Genomic DNA, 22,602 nt, shown 5'->3' on the forward strand with positions numbered 1-22,602 from the left:
AAAACATGCTAAAGGGTGTAGCCTATCAGGTTGCTAAGGTTTAATAAGTTAGTCTACTATTTTACAACATTGGGTAGGGAGCCTTATGCACCTGTTGAAAAGGAATTATTGATTTTGTGTGTGTAGCCTACCACATGGACACATATCAGACAGGGATTGACAATCAAATCAAGAATAAGTTTATTATAGAAATATATGTTAGGCCTACATCAGTGTTACCTACAGTGAAAATGTTTTTTCCCTCTTTGGTCTTTGAGTCTTAGGGTAGGACATAACGTTGAACGACAAGGCCTTACCGTGACACTGAAGTACTTGCCTGCCGACATGTGGGGACTTTTAGGAACTACAACAAAGTTTACTTCATATATTGTCAGTGTGTAAGATGTAAAATACAAGCGTGCAAATTAAAAGTCAAGAAAACTTTTTATTTCACCCCCATAATCACGAATATACATGATTTCTTAAGGAAGATTGAAAAACAGATTAAAACGAAATCATTCGATTTTAGACTTATGATGTTAATATGCAGGCTATATTTTGATAGACTTATTCGATGGGAATGAACTGGTATGGGGGATATTCAGTGATGCAAGAAGTAGGGTACTCAGATCTTTTACTTGAGTAGAACTAGCAAGACCACAATGTAAAGACAGTTGCTCACAAAATAGTGAGTTATTGTAAAACAAGATCGAAAATCGTTTTTTTTTTCAGAAATTCAGAGCCTCCACCGTTGTTGCAGAACAAGTTACAATGAGTAATTCTTATTAGTACACAGTGACCTCATGTAAATCCCAGCATAACTTTGTACAACTCCAGCCTGAGAGGTCTAATCTACAATAATGCATCATTTTTAATAAGCTGATCGTATGTTTTCTAACTAAAGTCGCAGTAACTAGTAACCACAGCTGTCAGATAAATGTAGTGGAGTAATATTTTCATCTGAAAAGCAGTGGAATAGCAGTATGAAGAGATATAAATTGGAAATACTCGAGTAAAGTAAGTAAATAAAAAATGTATTTAAGTACAGTACATGAGTAAATATACTTAGCCTACTTTCCACACTGAACATGCTGTTAAAAATAAAAGCACCCTCATAAAATGTTGCAGTTCATAATGTTAAAAAACCTTGATTGCTTTCCAATCATAGAAACTAAAAAAGTAAAAATGGCACCTTAATGACATACAGTAGACTACGTTCACAGACACAACATTTTGACAGTCAGTAACATTTGACGGTGTATAAGTTTACAGTATCCTGAACGTCTCCCTGCGACTGTGAAGTACGCCGCTGACGTAAACTGTCGGTGAGGGGGAAAAAAGTGACGCTGACACACTCACACAAGCCGGAGCAGAGAAGGGGGAATAGCGTTTTGTTTCTTTTTTCTTTAATTTGTGTCCTTTTATTCTTTGACGTTTTGTTGTTATTTAGCTGTATTGCTCTAAAAGATCTGACTGCCTTGCTCTTCAGTGCTTGCTCTTTATCGTTAACGTTCATGCCGCTCTCCCCTCACGCGGCGCTATTTTGACAGTCGGGGTCGCAGTGAACCAACTCAAGCTAGCAGCACCATTATATTAGCATCGGTAAGTCATTCGGAAAGCTAGCTGTCCGTACTAGCTAGCACCTGTTATTTTGAGACCTGACAGTGCGGATAGAGTTTTCTAACAAGGTTCGCCTCATTGTAAATACATGCTACTTTGTTGGCTAGCCAGCTGTAGTATAAACGCTAGGTTTTGTTGAAGTTGGGTAGCAAGCGTACTCTGAAAAGAAAAGGCTAGCTAGCGGGCTAACATTAGCTAGGCTAGGTGCTCTAGGTGGCTAATTATACTCGCCGGAGGAAGCAAGCTAAAGCTGTGAGCTAGCTATTGTTAGCGTGTGGGCAAGCTAATATTTTCAGTCAACTGCACAGCCAAGGCTTTGACCATACTGCCATCTGTTCCCTACAGACACAACTTGAAGGATTCTACACACGGACTCAAGACGCAAAACCAGCGAAACGGTGAGCTGAACCTTTAAGATGACTTGAGACGATTTGAAGTCGACGATCCATGATCTTTAGTTAGATATGTAACGTAACGTTAAGCACCATCTTTAAAGTCCGCGTTCTCTGTGTTTGACTCGGGATGGCCATGTTAACATTTTATCCATCTAATCTTAACTGAGAGACGGTACTGAAACTCAGTGAACGAATGCGTGACTGAAGTGATCGTGAATAAAGTGATCAATTATCTGGTTGAATCTGAATGAAGTCATTGAAAATTGTTTGTAGCTGTAAATTGCATGCCTAAAGCCCTCCTTAACTGGTGACAAAAAGGTGATATAGTAGCTATGTGTGTCCACTGATGGTCAGAAACGACAGCAAAGTTTAGATGCAACAACTAATTAACCGGAAGTTACAGATCCTTAGTTTGTCTCGTTGATTGAATGGCAGTGGGTTGTGAAGCTAATCTAAGTGCTCTGATTAAAAAAAAAAAAAAAAAAAATTCTCAAACAAATAGGCTAAACTCCTAGGTTTTGTTTGTTGCACGTGACACTTGAAGTTTATATTTTATTTAATTCCTAAGCTTTCTTTGCATCTATAGTGTAAGGCCTTTGCTCAGTGAGACATGATTATATGTATATTTTTTCAAGATTAAATAGAAGCAAGCTTGCCAATCATTCTATGTTTCAATCCATAGTCTGTAAAATACATGAACGAAGAGGATTCACACTTGACTGTGTCTTGGCTTTTGCACTACTTTTTAACACTAGCTGAAAATAGATAGCAAGACTGTTGTGTCAAACAAGATGGGATGACAGCACAGACTTGCGAGGCTGTGATTCAAACATCTGCTCTGGAAAAACATGCATGTGTGTCTGAAAACATAAATATTCATATAAACTGGCATTAATCAACCATGTGATGTTGAGAATTGGCAAATGGCAGGCATGGAGTGCCAGCATAGTCACGTTTGATGTTGAGATTGTCTTGAAAATATCACAATTTGTCAGTTCCTTTAGTTACTGTTTTGAGCAAGATCAAGGTCAGGTTAAGGAGGTACTGCTCCTCACAATTTCAGCTTTAAAGCATTGGTATAGTGATTCTTAGTGATTCTTATTGTACCAGATGTGACCCTATTACAGCTCCTTTCTCTGCATTTGTACATTGGGCACCGATCTTTCCTAAATAACACAGTCCAGTTACTGGTGTAAGGGTAGTATCATTGAGAAAAGGATTATCTATAGTAAGATCTGATGGAGGTGAGTCATTGAATCAACAGTCTACTGTTGCTAAGGCCAGCAATGAGAAAGATGGAGTACTCTGCCCCCCCGATACCCTGCAACTTTCAATCTTCATGTGCAGAACCGTGTCACATTGTGAAATGTCAATGAATTGTTAGCCTTATTTATTACAACTAGGTGAACGGGTGTAAGAATTTATATTTCAAAAGGGTCTTTATTCGTTTATTTGGTTTGCAGGATGCATGACTATGACCAATTCTTTATTCATACACCAGTAGGACATGTGATTTTATGTGTTAACTTACTTGCTTTTTCTGTATTCATGTGCAATGATCAAACATATATACAAGCCATGATGGTCAAAGTGGCTCTAATCCTGTATTTTACAGGCAGATGTAATTTGAAATAGGCAGTTATTATCCAAGAAGACGTGATATCTACGTTTATTTGTCAGCCAGGTATCCATATCTGCTTCTGTTTCTGAATCTCTGTTTGCAGCAGCAGAAGCAGAAGAGTGGCTTTTTCTAGAGAGATTTGAAGAGCTATTTATAGATCTCTGCCAGAGCACCAAGCGTGGTGCTGTTGCTGCTGCTCCTATCTCTCTCTTCTCTTAACCACTCCTGTTTCTCTGTTTCTCTCCATCTTTATTTGTTCCTCTTCTTTTCCTGTTCTCTTTGTTTTCTGAGCTACTTTTCCCTTGATATTTTCACTTCTCAATCTTCCCATTTCATATCTATCCTTCATTGCTTGCTTTGATGTAAATTATTGATCAGAGCAGGAGGGAGGTGACTGGTTGCAACACTGTTAAGTCTGGCCTCTGATTGGGTATAGGTGCCTGACTGACTTCAGTGTCATTGCTGCAAAGCTGTAGGGCTTTCACATGATACTTCAAAGGAAAAGAAAACAGAGAACTTGTCACATGTTGAAATTCATCATTAGATTGTAGGATCCAAGCAGGGTTGGACAAAGCATGTGTTTTGTTGTTATTAATTTTTTTTAAGGTACATTTATTAATACTTTTATTGACTTAATGCAAATGTAGCTTCATTTATTAAAATTTTTGAGCCAAAACAGGCTTCATTTAATCCATGTTGAATCATAAGTTAATAAGAAACTGGTTATGTCTAAACAATGTCATTCAGTAAAAACCTGTTTTGAGTTGTTTGTACATTTGAGGTGTAAACAACCATTTCCTCCCGTCTTTCCTATTAGCTTTACCTCAGTTACATGCTGTGTGTAGCGACGGCAGCACCTTGTCAGGTGATTGTGTCCATGAACGTTTCATCTGTGATGTCTCTGGCCGCTGATCCTTGCTCAGCTCCTCCCCTTTCTCTTTCCTTCTCGCTAAGCCTTTTGCTGTCTTGTCAGTCTGTCCTGAGAAAAGAGGCTACCTGGCTGCAAATGCAGAAGAAGCTGTTGGACTTGGATTGAGGCATTAGGTGGCATTAGTGCATGCCATCCCCTTTATTCCAGTCATGTGGTCAACCTGAGACAAACCTTTTTCCAGGGCCATGCTAGGATTGCAGAGTCATTGGTTGGTTTTTTCATCTTAACATGGCTAAATAAGGAGAGAGGGCCAGTTCTGTGCTAAATCATCATTCATCCATTCATCCATTACCTGTACCTGCTTATTGTTGTGCAGCATGGACAAATCATCATCTTGCTGTGTGGCAACATTGCTTACCAATGAACCAAAAAACTGCCCCGATGCTGAATATAAACAATTTAAAGTGACTCAAAAACAGAATAAATATAGACCACTGATATGCACCCGGACAGATATGTTAACAAGAGGATCTCTGTCCAAAAGCTCAAGGAGAAAATTGAGTCGCTTATTGCCGATAGTCAAATCTATGATTTGATCCACATAATTTAAGTGGTAGACTGACTTTGTAGACAAATTCACAACAACCAAGGTGCTTTTATAGGGATGTAGACCCATTTTCTTCCTCAAATTGTAGTGCTTTAGAGCATTTTAGTGCCATTTTTGAAATAAAGATTTGAAAATTGGCATGCTTAACTATATTGTGGTAGATCACAGCACCTCAAAACAGCGTTTAGAGAAAACAAGATTTTAGTGGAACTTCAATACAGTGGTAAATGGTAAAAGTATTTTCTGATTTGCATGACCTCACTTTTCTGTAAATACCTATGCATTAACTAGACAGTCATACCAGAGAGCATTATTTGCTGTCACATATAATGGATTTAAAACAATGAACAACCACAATAAGCCAACAAACTTCTGATTGAGCAGAAATTTGGTAACTAGCCAAACACTGGTACATGGTCAGGGAAAATGAGAAAATTGCAGTTAAAATTCATTCACTATAAACCTTCTTTTACCAGTGTTTTTTTTGTATGGTGCACAGTGCAATCACCATTTGAAAATGTTTAGGATTACTTCAGGATCTAGTGCTTACTTCCTCAGTGAGCATATTTGTTTCACTTTTCTAAGTGTATTGTGGCAATGCATATTTTTTTGTCCAATAACATTAAGTTGTCTGTTGTGTGCTTTTTCACTTAATTCCTTACCTAAGAGTCTAACAGACATCCCTGGACTTCAGCCACCTTATGTAGAGTTCCCTATTGACATTTACTTTGATGCTGAACTTTTGACTGCCTCTTTTCCACTGCGTCTTTCAGCTGCTGTTTGCAGTGAGGGGGCTGCAGGGAGAAGATGCAAATGTCGTCTTGTGGGATTAAGGTTTTTCTTAGCTAATGAGGTAGTTTCATTACATCCCCCCACTAGTTTCTCTTCAAAACCTCTTGTTTTTATTATTTCATTTTGACCATTGCAGCAGTGCTCTGTTTCACCAGCAGCTGTCACTACTTTAAGCTCATTCAGTTTGTTGAGACACAGGCTACAGATAACAACCTCATACATTCCCATGAAATGGAGAGATGAATGATGACTTGAGTGTGCCTGGACTGTGTCTTCTGCCTGTTTGCAGATGGAGGCTTATACCTTTGTTTTTGTTTTTTTGAAGTTCAAAATCTTAAGTTGTAGTTGTGAAAGAATAAATCTATTTACTGTAATCTCTCATAAGTATCCTGCTGTTGTATCAAGTGACAGACTGGCTGATCCAAGCAGCCCTCTAAACAGCTGGGCTTCTTGTGAGCCATGGGTTGGCTGTCATTGCAATTATATTGTTGCACAGAGGCAGAAAGCAAACAAGATATGTAAGAGAGAGAGAGAGAGAGAATCCTAACGTAAGGGAGGGTTGGAGGAGAAGGGAGCGGTGCAAACTGTGCGCATGATAGCATAAGAGCAGTAGAGAGAAAGGGAGCCAGCCAGCAAGCAAGGCTTTCCGTTTTTCTGTAGTGCTTGTGCTTCATTCAGAAAAAGAAAGGGGGCAGTCCAAATAGAGTGTTCTGTACATTTTACGGGAAACCCATTAACAAAACTGTGCTGTTGGTACGTACAGACAGGAAAGGAACAGAGCAAGTCTGGAGAAGAAGAAAGTATAATGAGCTGAAGAAAGTGACAGAGCTAAACACCCCTGAATCTCAGCTATTTACATGCTGAGGGAAATGGAAGTCATTAATTTGTACTACTTGGCGAGATAAAACTAATATCAGCGTTGTCTTGGTCCAGAGCTGCTTCTGTTGCTGCTTCTCCTGCGATAATGTGCTTTTATCTGTGACACACCTGATCCGACTTGGCTGGATATTCACAGAGCTGAACGCTAAATACAGTAAGCATGTGCTGTGTGTGTATGTCTCTGTGTGTCTTTGTCAGTGTGTGCTAATAATTTGTAGGTGAGATGTAGCTTGTTCATGGTGCTATTCACAGCTCTTGAGATTTCGTTTGACATGTAGCCATTGCCACTGTTATAACTGTTTCTTATCTTGGCATTTTTCATTGTTGCACTTTGTAAAGTTTGTGCTGCAATTTATTTAATTATGCCTTAGTAATGGTGTAAAAATCATATAATGGGGCTTGCTGGAAGATAATTTCATATACAATACCTACATTTGTAATTATAACTGCAGCTCATTTTATCAGTGTGCTTAAGCTGTAAGGAGAATCAAGGTTGGATTTATGTAGATGGATTTTGTACATTACAGGCTGAGAGATGCTAATTTGTGATCCTTAAATGGCGTTTGTGTGTGTGCCTGGTGGTCAGTTTATGTTCATATGTACAGACACACAAAATGTGTTTAGTGAAGCAAATGCTGAGGTAATGAGGAATTCCCTTCCACTGTGTCCTTGTGTGAGAAGAGGGAGGGTGGAGGTGGCCTTGTGGGGGTGGAGAGTCACTAAGAAGTAGGCGTCACTCTGCAACACTGTCATGCCGAGGAGGGAGGGGTACAGTAAAAAAGGAGAACCTATGGGCTTACAAAAGGCATGTGGGAACTCCTTTCCCTCATCATTTTGACTGTTTATGAATGGATCAGGCGTTAGAAATCTCCTTTTTGGTTTCTAAAGAATATATACTCTTATACCTGCATATTTCAGTGTTTTACCCCTTTATTTGTCGAACACAATGTGCGGGAACAAAGAGGATAGAGTGGAGGTGAGAGAGGCAGCACAAGCGTGAGAGAAAGCACAACAGCAGAGCTCTCTTGAATAAAAAATCTGTCGCTATAAATAGCAAGCCATCCTCATGGCCTCAGCACTGTTTCGGGTCTAGAAGACCTGGCTTTTCCTTCTCCTTCTCTGTTCTGATGGTTATAACCTTGCAAAATCTGACTCCCAATCCTCCACATGACTTCCGTTTATCCTTTTTTTTTTTTTTTTTTTTTAATTCCCTCGGCCCAGATCTGTCTTGTGCTGAATATGGGCTGTTTACATAATGACTGTGTGTTTGTGTACATGTGTGTGCATCTTTGAGCATTATAATAAATTATGATGCATCATTGTCCAAAGCAATACACTCTTAATTCAACTAGCTAGATGTTGGCTCATAAAATGATAAGGATCTCATGATTCTACCCGTCTGTCAATTAGAAATAGAAAAGAGACAATAACCACAGCAAACCCCTGAAGAGATCGAAGCCACCCATTTGGTGTCAGGTTGCTGTAGTTAATGCAGTTTTCTTCCTGATGTCATGTTAAAATTGATAAAAGCATAGATAGCTGAAGTGGCTAAAACTCGCTGCGTAGCCCTTACTGACGTAATACAGTCCATCCCCTTGCATTAAGAGGTTGTGTGTGCACCCTTGTCTTGTGCATATGACAATAACTTTTGTTGTTCCTTTGTTTGTGACTCCCCAGGTAGGTGCTCCTGCAGCCTCACTCCTGCATACTAATTGCCATTGCGTGGGAAAAAGACTTAGTCTGACAGAGAGGAAGCATGAGAGAGGGACGAAGGGAGGAAAAAAATCGATAGCAACCCCTGGAGTAACTATTGCTGTAATTGCCTTTAAGTCAGAACGTTCCCCCTTTCTCATGCAAAGCTTTTTAGGAAAAAATCCTTATACATTTTTTATTTTGATTAACAAATACAGAAGATAAACAACACTAGGTCAAAATCTAGTATATGGCTGGGATAGTTAATGGTCAATGTGCGAAATTGAGTTGAAAATTTCGAAAAAGCTTGAAAAGTAGCTTAATGTCGCCAGATGACATAATATGCCAATTAACATATTCACAACATCATCTTGCCATATTTGAATTCTGCCCAGTATCAGCTAGTTTCAGCCCTTTTATCTGTTTGCTTCTCTCCTACTCTCTGGGCTCACATATACAGTTTTTTCTTACAGTCGAATACCCAAGAAAGCTGTTCTCATTTACATGTTTTTCTGTTTCTGGAACAAGTATGAAATAGTAACTGAAACGTGGCATTAAGACTACATGTTAACCAGCTTAAAAGCCATTTCCAAGCTGCTGCTCCGCACTGCTTAAATCCTGATTTTTATAACCACAACGTTGTCTGACAAAATCATCTCACACAAAAATTAAAAACAATGGCTGTGCCATGATTTTGCCTATATTTACTTGTAGAATGATCACTCAGAGAGAAAGCTAGAAGCAACAGAATAACTCTCATTTTCACTGAAATTATTCTCACTGAACAGAGTTGACACAGAGAGAGGTGTACTGGCAACTCTCTTCTACGTTTCTACAGTAGTCTGAAAATGAAAAATATTGTGGATCCACTGTAAACGCCCCCTGATGATATAATGGCAAATGTTTGCACCAAATTATTTTGAAAGACCAATTGCCAGTGGGAGAAGTCCAACACCCGGCTGACCAATGATATAACTTCACTATAGGTGATGGGCTGCAACTCCACCGTATTGGACTGCAGCTGGTGACGGTGGCTCTTGTTCTGCTTAGGTGGGGAACTTGTACATGTGGCTCTATGTCAAGCTGACCAAGGCTGTAGAGCAGAACAAGGACTGCTGTCGCCAGCTGCAGTTAGCAGGTTTCACAGTTAACAGTTAAAAGATTTGAATATAGCAGCCTTTAATAATGCGATCTGTATCAACTCTAGCATTCATTCACTCACTGCTTGAAAACCTCCACAATTCTGTTCTGAAAGTGTCACCCTACACCCCCTTGTCCCTTCTCATGGCCTCTTCTCTCCATATTTCTCTCTTCAGTCGAATTTTCCCTGCCTTGCCTTCAACTATCACATTTTATGAATGTTAAACATTCGTTGACATTTATTTTGATCATGTGATTATGTCACTTTAGTTTGTTCCTTTTTAATGCTGATAGCTAATACTGGCTAGCAGGAATGTGTCTATGAAACCAATATGTGACATTTTTATAACAATAAAATATAGAGAAAACTTTTATATATACGTAAACCAATAGATTGCTTTTTCAAAACACAAGTCAATAAATAAATGATAGAAAAGTTGAGAGGAGGGTGGAGGACCTGCTATATATAACTAGAACAAGTTTAGGAGTGGTAGTTTCTGATATAATTAGAAGGTTGTGATGATGAATAGGGATCGTGAGGGACAGAAAGGCAAGAAAAACTTGAAGGTGGAGACAGATAAATTGCTATCCTTAGGCAGCCGGTGGTATTGGGAGTGGTTGGCTTTTACAGGTAAACAGATGGACTAGCACAGCGCGACGCTGACCTGCTACCGCTGTCAGGTCAGCCACGTGATGTAGTGACTCGCTGCCGTGTGCAGTTTCTCTAATTAACGCTACCTCTGTGCTGGGGCTGTAGTGCTGCCAGTGCCATACACACTCACTCTCACACATGAAATGGATGAGTAGAGAGCAAAGCATCTAATGAACTTAACAATGGCAAACTTCAAATACACAGAGTTAAGGTTTTCTCAATTTACCATGCATAGTGTATGTGGTGAGAAGGAGTCCTTTACTATAGTCAACCCTGTCTCAACTAAGAATGTGTTGTAATGTGGGCTCTGGAAATTTTGTTCCAAACATGTCATGTAGGAGATTGGCGACAAGATCAGGATCTACACAGCTGTATTCAGATTTAGTCTTAGCCCTACTTAGTTGAGCTTACATGTCTGTCAAATGGTTTCCTCAGTATGCATATCATTTTGTGCATGTCAACAGCAGACCTGTCATCACCCCCCTATTTTTCTATTTTAACATAGTGTCGTCATTGTTTGAACATTGCGGTCACTTGCTTCTGGTGTAATGGTAATGCATAAAGGACAGAGGCCATATTTTATCTCTCTGTGCTGACTTATTGTTCTGGTTGCTGTTGTTTCTGCCTTTTAATAAAATCTGTGTTGATGGGTACTAGAGATCTCATCTGGAGTGTGATAGAGAGAGATCTTGTTTTGGGTCTGTTTTGTTTTCAGACCCTGACCTGACTGTGGCCTACAGGATTCGAAGGAACTATATTTAAATTGCTATATGCCCGTGGAGAACCCCTGAAAAAGAGTTGATGGGGGATGATGGGTGGTAGTCTGAGCTGAGTGTTGGTTGGCTGGATGTTGGCTGGATGGTTGTCTGAATGACTGGCGTGTTGCCTTCATGTTGGCTGTTTTGGAGTGCACAAGCCACATTATAAGAGACCACGCTTTCTGCTGGCCCAACAGAGACAGCCTTGCTGGTTGACTGGCTGGATGCCTGATTTCCGGGTTAGGCTGGCAGCACTCGGGTGTCCATCACTGTTTTGGCATGGCAGCCCAGCCAGCCAGCTGTTGTTAAGTGTGGCTGTGGCAAATGGAGGTGTTTGTGCAGATCATAGAGGGCACTGGTCCATCTGGACACATCGAGCTGTTTGTCAGTGCATTATTTAACATATACTCAGGTTATAACTAAAAGCATAAATTTCATCATGTAGACAGAAGTTCCTCTCTGTCTCTTAGGCAATGTTCAGACCAAGAATAGCACTGTGTTTAAAAAATAAAAAATAAAAAATAACGCCAAGAGGCTTCATTGGTGTGGGTGTTTTTGCTACAGACACTAGTGGAAAGATGACATGATCCAGGAAGTCCAGTTTGATAAGGACATCCATCAGTTTGAAGACTAATCGTAGGAAAGGAAATTTGCTAATGAATGATGTTCCTTTGCTTTGCAGCAGAAGTTGTGGCAGGTGCAACTATTTCCCATGAAACAATGTGTTTTTTAGCCAAAGAAAAAATCAATGCCAATGGCAGGTGTATTGAGCTGCATTGCGAGAGTGACTGTGTACTTAACTTGCTACCAGTTTTTAAGGGTTAATGGTTCAGTTTTTAGTGGTAATATTGTGTGAAAATGAAAGTGTTGGTTCTCTTATTTCAAACAAATTGATTATTTATTACTTTAACAAGAAATGTAAAACCCAACACTGTTTCAAGTAAAGTCATTTCTAGCTCAGGTTATCTTTCATTCAGATATGAGCAAAGGCTATACTTAAAATGAACAGAAAATGATCAGCTGACAATTTATAAGTAGTGAAAAGTGTAATGCTCAGACAGAGATCAGCTAATGAGTATAAAGTTTTCACAGCAATTATTTCAACATCAACAGAGAAATTGTTCTTTTTAAAAGTCATATCATCACAGGAGATGGTGAAGTTATCATGGGTTATGCTTGATTGCTTTGGCAGAACATGCAGCTATAACACACTAAATACACATTCAATAAATACAAACATGTTAAAAGAAAAAGAGCTAAAAGAAAATCATGAACCACCTCAAAACAAGACTAATTAGTAGATGCTTCAAAGGCTATTTAAGGGAGCATTTCTTAGTGCCTTACTGAGGTAAAGGATAATTTTGACCACTCGGACAAATTGCCAAAGTTTTCAGTCCTTACTTGAGAGCTACAGGACTGTGGAAGAGGGATTAAGACACCAGCAACTATAGATAGGAACAGGGTGTGGGAGCAGAGTGACATGATTTTGCCAGGAACGCGAAGCAGCTTGGAACATTGGATTTCTTCCTTGTTCCAAGATACTAATCCATCCCACAAGCACCTGTATTCAGATAAGGTTAAATTTTGTTTAGCTGTATATGTAAGAATTTGACCACTGTTTTGCAGTCACAGGGCATATGGTCCCTCACTGAGGTTATTGAAGTTTGCAGTATGTAACAGATCAAACATACTGATTTCAAACGTGCCAGGAACTTCTTGCAGAGTTCACTGTTAGTAGATGAAATGATACAACTTAGGATAACGACAAATTTCACATTCAGGTTGAAACTGTGACGCTGATTTTATAGACATTCATGGTACCTTTTTTTTTTAATTGCTTTGTGCTGAATTGTGCAGCAGGAAGAAAATATTTACTATATTTGCAATGGAGCATAAAAGAGTGGGATTTCTCTTGGTGTGAGCGGAGAGCAAACAGTAGACTGGGAGTGGAGTGATTACGAAATGCTTTGAGGGGGAGCTGAAACTGCTGCTGCTTCACTCTACTCTCAAACTTGATAGGGCAGAATATAACACATATTGGGTGAGAGAGACACAGTCAGAAAGAGACGGTAATAGTGGCAAACAATAAGAGACAGAGATAGACATTTAGAAACTAAAAGAAGAGGTCTGACGAAGTTGTACAGTGAGTTGTATCATCTTTATCATGCATTGGGCCAAGTCATTGGCCTTACAAATGTGGAAGAAGCAGCCTGACGGTGTAATGAAATATGCATTTTAAGCTAGAGGCAGAGCCAGTTGGCTAAAGACCACCAGTTAAACTGAGACAGTTAGAAACATAGAGAAGGGAGAGGGACAGTTTGAGACATTCATTGTAGATGAGAGATTGTAGCAATAAAATTGTGTGATTTAGGCACCAGCAGTTATTGGTGGTCCCTCCCTCAGCGCTGGGGTCCCTGCCTCGCTTCCTGGCTAGGTGAGGTATCCGAAGAAATTCCACTGACTAAGCTTGCTACCCATGCTCTGCTTTCAAACCAGGGCTTTGCTGATTAATGTATCAGTTATGAAGACTTAATATAAAAGAAAATAATATGTTATGTAGTACGCTAAATTTGTTTTATTTTTATTTTTTTTTTATTAAAAACATACCTTGGCTATATTTTATTTTTTTTTTTTTTTTTTTTCTTTTTTTTGAACAGCCTGCATTTTCACCCACGACAGGCTATGTGAAATGAGTGTTACTAGCCTGTCTTGGTTGTGATGCTTTTCATACACATGATATAATACTTACCACACAGAGCCATCATTTCAAGCTCTCAAAAATGGCATGTGCTGTTTGGTGTGCCAAATTCTAATGGAGTGGAAACGACACCCAACCAGCTCTAACTGATACTGTGCTGGTCAGGTTTTGGAGCACACCCACAAGTGCAAGCACAGCAGATTTGCTATTGCCTGTACATGGATCAGACCAAACTAGGTTCCTTCATTTCACCAATTGCTTTTTCTTGGTTATGAGTTATCATGTCGATGATCATGTATGTGCATATTATCATGTATATGTCCTTATGGGGTGTTGACACATATTTTAACGCTTTGAAATTATTTTTTTTTTGTAATGCAAACTCTTAGGCAAAATGGATCAAATAAATATTGCAAATATATTACATCATTCTATCATTATGTTAGCAGTGTGTATTCATAGTCACATGTTTAAAAAGTTAAACTCATGTTTATCCCACTCAGCACCCAGCAGTTTTTGTCTGTCATGCAGCTGCCAACAAAATATGGTTGGAGCGTATTTGAGCGTGTCTCGCTCCTTCCGGAGGCTTCACCTCTCAGCTTGCACTGCTGTCATAGCATCCACAGTTGGTTAATGTGGCAATGGTTAAGCAGCAATCCATTATTATTATGCTTCCAGTAAAGTTTTAGGGTTAACCTCAGATATTAAGCCAGCAACTTTAGTCAGTAAAGCTAGTTGAGTTGAGTAAAGGTGGGTTGGTACATAAGCATGATACCCTCTGATGCTGAATACACTTTGTGCAAATTTTTGTCTGTGAGGGAGGGACAGTCTCTTTCTATCTGCCGGGGTCTTCTTCCTTATCTTGTGTTTCTTGTGTCTATGAGCTCAATCTGTTTAGTTCAAGGATCAGCTCCACAAGACCTGATAGTCACTGCTCTCATCAGGACAGAGTGGGACAGATCTGTCTGCAGTCAGACAGTGTGTGAGGGGAGTCATCACCAATCTGCACATTTAAATAACTGTGTGTGTGTGTGAATGACTCACATTCTGATCACTTCGTAAGCCCCATTAAGTGTGTATGCCTGTGTGTACATGTGCAAGCCTTGTTTGGTCACATGTGCGTATGTTTGTTGTGTTTGTGTGATTGAGCTGTGTTGTTCAGGCTATAAGTAACACATGATGGTGTTGTGCGTTTTGTGTGTGTGTGTATGTGTGCTGTTTAATTTGTGTTTATGTGAGTACCCAGTGATAAATACACTGGGCCTTGTAATTGGGGAAAGGAGGGGGGTCGTGAGAGAGAAAGAGAGAAAAATATGGGGGTGTTGAGGGATATGGCTGCTTTTCTCTTGGTGACAGAGCCTGTTGCCATGGAGCTGGTCCTCCCATTGGTGGAGGTTTGGTCCAATCGCTTAACAGCACAGATTGTTTCATCATTGAGAAGTTTTTCCTCTCTTCCTGTCTCACTAGCCACCCCTTGGTCCTCCATCTTTCTCTGTTCTCTTTTTTCTCTCCTATCTCTCTTCCACTATCTTCCACTATTCTTCCCTCTCACATTAAGAAAAGCTGATAAATTACATAAGGTTTCTAATGAGTGCAGGAGCTGCCACCCAATTTCATTTTGACATAGTAATTCATATTCTTATCAGCAGCTCAAGTTGTGGAGGCAGAATCTTTCACAAATCTCCTCACTGTACTTGAGAATACAAGACAACACCACAATCCCACATTTAGCCCTTTATGTATTTATTGGACAGCTAAGAGATTTCTTTATTTTGATGTATAGAAATGTATGGTAATGGTCATGTGCTATTAAAACAATTTTACTGTTATCCTTTTTGCAAGGTGAAACTGTGGAATCTGCTCTGGTAGTGTCATTAACACACTCCCTAAGGGCTCCCTCTTGATAGAAACACTGATGAGAGATGTCTAGGCTCAGCATTACATTGTCGATTGATGGGACCAAAATAGAATTGCATTAAGACGCAGGGATTTCCCTATTGCTTTTGAGACTAGGTCGCCCATGGTGTATGTGTTTTTTGGCCTTAAAGACCTCATGTGATGTATTTTGTGGTGACATTTCAAGTGGTTGTATGAATTTCATGGTTTAGTGCAAAGCTGCACCTACAGCAAAATATGTCTTGATTATTATAGTCTTCTTTCAATCAGGAAAAAAAACATTTTCCAAATCCGAGTGTAACCCTTAATTTGGTAGAAATCCAGTGTTTATTTCAGCTTTGGCATCAACATGACAAATTTATTCCCTTGTCTTCAAAATCACAGATGGGGTTTTCTTGATTGCCACAAATTTTGTCTCTTCAGTTGTTGCTCTGAAGCGTTTTTGCTGTGGTTGTTCACACATTAGATTTGTCTCTGCCTCTGCTAGTGATGGGAATTGATAAGATTTAATTGATACCAATGCCATTATTGAATCCTTTAATGATTCCGGATCAATTTTATGTGTGGGTGGAAAAAGTGGGCCTAGTTTTCAGCCTCAGCACAAATGCTTTATTTTCTCTTAGTCTGAACACAGTGTAGAAACAGAGTAGGAAAAGGCCATCATGCATCTAACTCAGGTGTGCAAAAGTTCCACTCTTTAATCATTGTTTTCATTTATGCTTTCTTAGTCCAAGAAAAAATCTGCTAAGCCTGCCTGTGTGGCATTAATTTCCATTATCATAACATAGGATATTTACCCTTGGTAACAGACGTGCTGCTCAGTTGGGAAGCAGTGGCACTGTGTGTAGAGTGTCAAATACATGGAATTTAAGCTCATGTTGTGTAGAAAGATGTTTCAGCATTTTTCTAATGCCTCCACCCTTATATGAAATGACAATTTTAAACAAATTACAACTAGCCCTGTCATCTTTCTCTGAAATGAAGGCACGCTTTCCATTTCTACCTCTTCTCCATGACTCTTCTTCCTGTTGTTGCAAGTTTCCAGCGGTTTAGACATATGCGTTTGTTGTAATTGTTTTGCACTGCGCAACTTAATACTTTGTACAAATTTGTTAAAGTATTACAGCCTCTCAGCTCCTGATATCCTATTAGTTTACAATTGAAAGTGCACTGTTATGTCCTGCCCCAGCATCCTTTTGTAACAGGAAATGTCGTATTAAAGTTAAAGATACCATTTCAACATGTTAATGGCAAAAAATCTCTGGCTCTGATCAACATGGAATAATAATAAAGAAATATTTTCGTAGTTACAGAAGAAAGATAATGTAATTTATAGTGAGTTGAGTGTTTTCTAATTATTCTAAATAATGTACAGTATGGGTCATTATATCTACATTAATTAATGCAATTGTTTCATAATTATTATTTACGTGTTTAATTTTGGCCCACGTGGTATTCCATATTTCTCTTCCTCACCCACATTCCAGCACTCCTGCCTTCATCAGTAATACATGTTAGGTCAGGATCCCCTCTCTATGCACTGGCATTCGTTCATCATGCTGAAGGGAGACTGTCGTTCACTTGGCCAACACATCTTTCTTTCCATCACCCACTTTCTCCTTGTGTTCTTATTCATCAGTCTGATTTGTTCTGTCCATACACCTTCTGTATGTTCCCCCACACACAGCAGAGAACTATACATAGGTTGTGACTAGTGAAAGAAACCGAGAAAGAGAGGGAGACTTGGAGAGAGCTACAGAAAGGTAGGTAGGTAGGTAACTAGGGAGGGAAGGAGGGAGAGAATGAGTCATAGCTCGTCCCACAGGACTGAGTGGGCTGGCTGAGTGGAGGAGGATGGCGTCAGCAGCAGGCCTGACAACTTAAGAAGACACATTAAAAGAGGAAGAAAAAGAGAGAGGGAGAGAGAGACAGAGATCTAACACTTCGTAGTGGGTGGATGGAGAGAGAGATGTTGATGGGAGGGGTAGACACGGAGGGGGCGGAAGGTAGGAAGGGGTATCCTCACTGAGACTGAGAGAGAAACGAGAGAGGGGGTGGCAGGGAAAAGGACAGAGAGACATAGATGGAAAAAGAGAAATCCTGTCTTCCGCTTCATGGCCGTTCATGTCCCCTTCATCTGTGTTTTGTGTCTTGTTAGTCTCCCTTTAGGATGTTTTTTTTTTTCTCTTAATCTTTGTTGATATTGTCTTCTAAATTTCCTGGCACTGCTTTTCTGAGCCATAGAGTCATCCTAATCACCTTTTACATAACTCATGGCAGAAAATATGTACAGTATTCTAGAGTAGCTTTGTGTGTGCTGGCCAATGATGCATGTGCCCATATTTCTACTGTGTGAACCACAGACTGTTTTAGTGCGACTGTGTCTGGACTGTTCCTCTATAGTCCCCAGTGCTGTGCCAGCCCCCTCATCCCCTCCCTGTATGAGATTGTGCAACCGACGCAAAGGGGAATCCTCTCTGACACAGACAAACAGTGCTACGCACACACTGCAAGTGCTGCTGATATATAACATGTGCAGCCACTGAGCTTGCACAAACTCTGCCATTACTAGACACGTCAGCCTCCACTCTGAAGACATTACCTTTGCTTCCTTTTGTGAAATGGGTTTCTCTGACGTCAAATGGGCAAGGTGCACGGCTGAATACAGAGAAGAATTGGGTCGAGCTGCCTGTGTATGTCTCTCCCACTGCTGTCTGTGGGTTTGTAAGTTCTTGCTCACTCCTGTTTGCAGCGTTCTGCGCTTCCATTCACCTTCATCTTTCATTCAGCCTCTGCAGAGAAAATGGAGAGGCATGTCTGTTACGCATGCTTCTCCATTATGAAATTTGAAATAATGCAATGAATGAAATAAAGTAATAGTAATAGCTTTCAATCATTACCCATACAGAAGTGTAGGAATACACAGTGCTCATTCTGCATTCACTTGCACTCTGGCTATTGGTAATGAGAAATAACCACGGTAGAAAAAACAAAACATTTTTAATGTCTGTGCTGTATGCTGTCACGACAGCACAGTGTCGTGCGTCTGGCAAAATAATGCAGTTCTGTGTAATTGTGTTGCAGTGTTAGTATAAGTTATTCACTATATAATTTTGAGTTAGAGTAAATTTTTATTTAAGAAATTAAAACTACCAATAGATTAAGGTTGTGGTCAGTTACTTTTCAGCACAACAGTGTAGTTTAAAATTATGTTTTAACCCTCTTGATATCCCAACTTGTCAAACTAATATATTGATTCTCTTAGGCAACAGCTGGTATCAAAGTGTGGCTTTTGGCTCAATGCGCATGATGTCTGTAGGTTAATTAGAAATTAGTTTTCTGAATAGTTAATGAGTTAAACGACTTGATATACACCAGCTTTCTGCTCTTACCACTTACAATGCAGTAGAATTCTTCTCATTTCACCAGCTTGCCCCGCTGCTAACTATTGCTGAGACCCTGACCCAGCTTGACCTGGAGCAGCTAATTTTGACAGTGATCTCATACCTGCTCGAAATATTTAGTCCAGCTAGCCTACTGTCTGAAGTGGTCATATACATTCTGTGTGTCTTAACATAAACACACACACACACACATCCACACAGTGTTGACCAGACAGATTGCTCTCCCTGTCTTTTTCAGTCACTGGCCCACTCACACATACACTCAATGTCTCACTCACGGCTCCCTTCCATTGGCAGTCTTTGGTTTGGTAACATGACACAGTAGGCAGGGCAATGTATGACCCGTGTGTCTCAGCTGGTAGCCTGTCATCAGGAGGGCCTATGTAAGAGTCGGCAAGGCCGGTAATATGTGTGAAGTGGGTCAGAGTGCCCTGCACGGCATTATGACAGCTGATGAGGATAATGGTGATTTTGTGAGTCTGCTTGTGTAACCGCTTGTAAATCTATGCGCTTACCTGTGGTGTGTCATGGTGTTTTGTGAAGCTTGACATTTTCCCCTGACATTAGTATGGATTTTGGACAATTCTGAAAACATTAAATGGGCTATTAATATTTGCTGTTAAATGCCCGGTCGAAGCATCCCTGCCCTGCTGTATTACACCAGCCTGTTAATGTGGTTTTATGAGGCCAACATGATGTGGATAGCCTCTTTTGCTATGATGTAACTGGCCCAACTCTGCTGTATATCTGCAGCCACATGAGATGATGCAGACAGTTGGCAGAGAGATGTCAACATCAGGCCCACCAACATACTGACTGAACTGGGACACACTAGGCAGAGATCAGTGCTGCTGCTGCTGCTGGCAGGTTTTGTAGTTGTTGAGTCTACTATGGGCAGCTCATATTATGACATGGAATAGTTCTTATGCCTGGATGATATTTTGTGTTACTACTGCATAAGAATAGGGGTATTCTTTACTAGTACTAGCTACAGTAGCAGTGTTGTGTTGAGCTCATTACCATCATCAATATTTTTTGTCAATTGGGCAACAATGCTAGTAGCAAATTCTTCCTCTTCATCTGCTTTCCTCAGAGCTATGATTAAGTTTTTGTTGACGCAAACAAAACACTTCCTGTAGCTGCTCCACATTTAAAGCACCAGTCAGCGTTGTCAGATTTTTATTGTTAGGTGTTATTTTAGTTATGGAGTTTTCTAGGGTAATTGTTCATATGCATTTGTTTGCAGTGATTTGCCAGGTGATCAAGAATAAATGGACTTGATATTACGATGTCATTTGTATTTATCTATGGTAGTAGGTCAACTAGGTAGTCAACTGGACTCATTGTGGAGTTGTTGAACAGGCTAGATTACTCATCTGAGAGGCTTAATTAGTACTGAAGCTCTAATTTGACTTTCTACCATTTGATATCCCATGACTTGGATGACTGAGAACCAACATTGTTTGTACAACACGCTAAGATTGCTTGGAAGAAATGGTAGATCCTTTTCATCCTGCCCTGTTCTTTCTGCTTCTGCCTTCCCATCCCTCTCAGTCTGTGCACACTGCAATCCATGTATTTATTTTTAATAATATTCTTCTCTCTGCCCTTCTCACTGGTACTTGCTCAACACAAATGGCAGCAGTTGGGAATGACGTTACCATCTCCTTGGCAACCCTGTGGGCTGGTTTGTGTGTGTTTGTGTTTGTGTGTGCGTGTGCATGCGTGCGTGTGTATATGTTGAGGGAAGCAGGGGGGAGTGCTGAGGAGAGAGCTGCGGGAACATAAGAGAGGAATGGGTGGAGGAGGAGAGAATAGTTAAAGCTGGTTTATTCATAAGCACCCCACCTCTGCCTCTTATTCACAATTTTTCCTGCAGCCCCTCCCTGCCATTAAACCATGACGGTCCGCTCAGCCATGAGGATGACACTTGAGATGAATGATTGTCTTTGCTTTCTAATCCAAAACCATTCATTCTTTTTGTGCTAGAATATACGCTGTATGTGTGTGAGCAGGCAAAAGGGGGAGATTTTTTTTTTTTTTTTTTTTTTGAAGTGACTGAATCAGGCATTTGTATCTGCCTACAGTACATGGTGTGGCTGTATTCTGTGCTGCTGTATGGTCGGCTTATATAAGCAAAGTGGGGTGGGGGCATGTGGGTGTCCTGGTCAGCGATGTGGTGTAATGTTGCTGATGCTGCTGCTGATGACGCCTTTGCTGTTGCATTGCCTGGGTCTTTCCCACAGTGGGAATCCCTGCCTCGCTTGTTCACTCATCTCTCATCTATCCTGCAGCACGGCACAGCAGTACAGAAAGGGACATGCATGAATGGCACCCATCCACGCTGCATGAATACATGCAGACAATCAAGATTGCACTTCATCTCATCTCATCTTTTGCTTTATGCTCATATATGGGATTTCATGCATACTTTTTTATCTTTATTTCAGCACGCACACACAACTTCTGCTGCTGTCGGACAGAAGGATTGTTATTCATCTGTGTTGTCTGTCTGCATAGGTGAATGGTTGTAATGCCTAAGACGTCAAGAGTATGGAGCTAGAATTCACCCCAAAGCTGCCTGTGCTTCTGTGTTATGTTTTTCTATGATGGGAAAATAGGTTTAATTATGTAATTTAGAAAAAGTGAAGAACAGAGAAAATACATGACAGGGATGTGATCATTATAGTTATTGCTGTAATTAACATTTTCGTTGATGATGATTATATAGCCCTAATTGAAGCTGTTGTGATTTGATAGAAGTTGAAGGAGCTTGCTGATAGAAGATGTCTAAATTTTTTTAAATGGGTAAAGCTGGTGCATGTGTTTATGCTGTATGTTGAACCAGGCAATTTACTACCATCCTGTTCAAGTCTTGCATTGCAATCTTAATTGTATGGTGAATTGCTCATATTAACCTTATTAGCTTATTTCAGTGATTCTTAGTATAAGCAAATAGAGCTGACTTTGATGTTTCTAAAATTCCCAGAATCAAAGCATTTTCTTAATAAGTGGTAGTGCCTTACTAAAGAAATTCTAGTTACAAGAAATACAAAACTAGTTGGCACTATAAAGGACCTCAAGTTGAAAGGACAATCATTTTCACTGCACTTGGTCTAAAGCTTTGCTAGATGGATCCTTCATGTATGACATTTTGCTGCTACTGCGATTAATAGTGAAAATGTTTTTTTTTTTTTTAGAATTTTAACCTATTCTTTCCCAGAAAACATATATTTCCCATTCATAAAGAGTGGTGCCCACACTGCAGAAACCTGCATTTTAAGAAGTGACAAATATAAATAACAAGCAATTTAGCAATTTCTGGGAATATTAGACCTGAGTTGTGTTTGTGATTTGTAAACCCTGTGTGCCAGTAGGCTGTGAGCTTTCAGTTCTTTGTCCTCCACCCTGCTAGAATGAGCAGCAGCAGCAGCGATGAGTCACTCAGTGTGTGAAATATGACGTCATCCGTGTCTTCCTCTTCTTCTGCTTTTGGTGCTCAGGGCTCCTAACTGGAGGACAGACCATGCTGCTGCACTGAGCCCGAGGAAAAGAAAAGAGAGAGGCCTCAGAGGACCGCTGAGGTCGTGGCTGGCCT

The 22,602-nt window shown here is 40.1% G+C and overlaps 1 long non-coding RNA gene across 1 annotated transcript; it reads left to right on the top strand.

The window, feature by feature from the left end:
* Positions 1–1,355: 1,355 nt before the first annotated feature.
* LOC111224026 lies at positions 1,356–22,574 on the top strand. The gene is made up of 3 exons (XR_002665201.1): positions 1,356–1,581; positions 1,945–1,997; positions 22,508–22,574. It is a non-coding gene; the product is annotated as an uncharacterized LOC111224026 (long non-coding RNA).
* The last annotated feature ends 28 nt before the right edge of the window (positions 22,575–22,602 follow it).

This window comes from Seriola dumerili, unplaced genomic scaffold (genome assembly GCF_002260705.1).
Source record: "Seriola dumerili isolate Sdu_G_001 unplaced genomic scaffold, Sdu_1.0 BDQW01000121.1, whole genome shotgun sequence".
Taxonomy (NCBI): Eukaryota; Metazoa; Chordata; class Actinopteri; order Carangiformes; family Carangidae; genus Seriola; species Seriola dumerili.